We start from the raw sequence: 1,487 nt of genomic DNA, 5'->3' as shown, positions 1-1,487 counted from the left end.
TACCTAAGAAGAGGATGTCAGGTGTGCAGAACAGGAAACAAAAAGCTTAGTTAATGACTACAATGAATAAAAATGCAGACTTAATGAAAAAATATTTGAAATTTGTTAATGACAGCCCCGGGCAGTAGTAGTGACATGGTCACATCAGGGACGTCAAATGAAAAATGCATTGACAATCCACAATTCAACTTCCAAGAATCATCACAAGAAACACAAAAAGACCCAAATGAAACAGAAATTCTACATCTGGACCAAAATAATGATGATCACTGGTTATAAAAATAAAATGATTCCCATTATAGACACTGGTGATACCATTTCTGATCCTGCTTTATGGCCCAATCTAATGCCCAAAATTTGAGATCTGCTAGTGGCCAATGGTCCACCAGAAGTAAAGGGCATGGACTTACCTCTGGGTAAGAAGAATTGCCACTTTTCTGTGACATTTTTTATTCAGAAATCTTGAAAATGGCAAAGTTCTGAAGTGGTACTCATTGCTTTACTCAGAGTCCACTGACAAGGTTTTCTGTTTCTGCTGCAAGGTCTTTGATTTGAATCCAAAATCATCCCTAGCATTTGAGGAGTTAAATGATTGGCAGCATATGTCTCAGATTCTCATGTGTCATGAAAAGTTGACTAGTCATATCAATTCCTGCTGAATGTAGGTTAAAGCAGAGCAAAGGATAAAATAGGATCCTGTTAGATTCACTGTTAGGTTCCTTGACACTTCAGATGGCAAAGTGACCATTCAGGAGCACTTTTTTGGTTTCAAAACAGTGGAAAAGTCCACAGGGGAAGGACTAACTCATACTATACTTACTACTCTGAAGAAATATGACATAAATATCCGAGACTGCCAGGGCCAAGAGTATGACAATGGTGTAAATATGAAGGGGAAAACAAGGGTGTATCGGCAAGAATCCTGAATCAAAACCCAAGAGCATTTTTCTTTCTATGTGGATGCCACACAGTCTTGTGGTGGCGGATACTGCAAAATCTTCAGTGAAGTCCAAGTCCCTCTTTGGGATTCTGCAAAAGATCTACATTCTGTTCTCTGTCCCTGTTCATTGTTGGAAGAATTTCACAGATCATGTCAATGTCACTGCTAAGCCAGTAAATGAAACATGCTGCGAATGCAGAATTGAAAGCTTTAAAGCTATTTGATACCAAGTAACTGAAGTCCTTGATGCCCTCGTTGCATTGGCTGAATTAGAGCAAGCAGACACTGGCATCCATCAGGAAATGCTCACCTTGGCATGTCAACTCACCAAATTCAAGTTTCTTGTCTACATTGTAGCATGGTACTATATCCCTTTTTAAGTCACTGTGGTGAGCAAAAGCATGCAAATCAAGAAAAATTTCAACACTGTTACAGCCACAAATGTTAAAAAAGGCCTGTGGTGACTGTATTGTAAACTACAGGGAAGTCAGGTATGAAGAATCTCTGACAACAGCTAAGGAAATACCTAAAAATCTTGGTGTTGATC

The 1,487-nt window shown here is 39.0% G+C and overlaps 1 long non-coding RNA gene across 1 annotated transcript in view; it reads left to right on the top strand.

Moving 5' to 3' along the window:
• Positions 1 to 1,170, top strand: part of LOC109289559 — a 6,378-nt gene extending 5,208 nt beyond the window's left edge. The window contains exon 2 of the long non-coding RNA XR_002095408.1: positions 22 to 1,170. This is a non-coding gene — a long non-coding RNA (uncharacterized LOC109289559). The remainder of the gene's footprint in view (positions 1 to 21) is intronic.
• Positions 1,171 to 1,487: the final 317 nt, after the last annotated feature.

This window comes from Gavialis gangeticus, unplaced genomic scaffold, assembly GCF_001723915.1.
Source record: "Gavialis gangeticus isolate Ggan-Ray unplaced genomic scaffold, GavGan_comp1, whole genome shotgun sequence".
NCBI classification, from domain to species: domain Eukaryota; kingdom Metazoa; phylum Chordata; order Crocodylia; family Gavialidae; genus Gavialis; species Gavialis gangeticus.
Note: the sequence above shows the minus strand (reverse complement) of the source record. Positions and strands in the feature narration are given on the sequence as shown.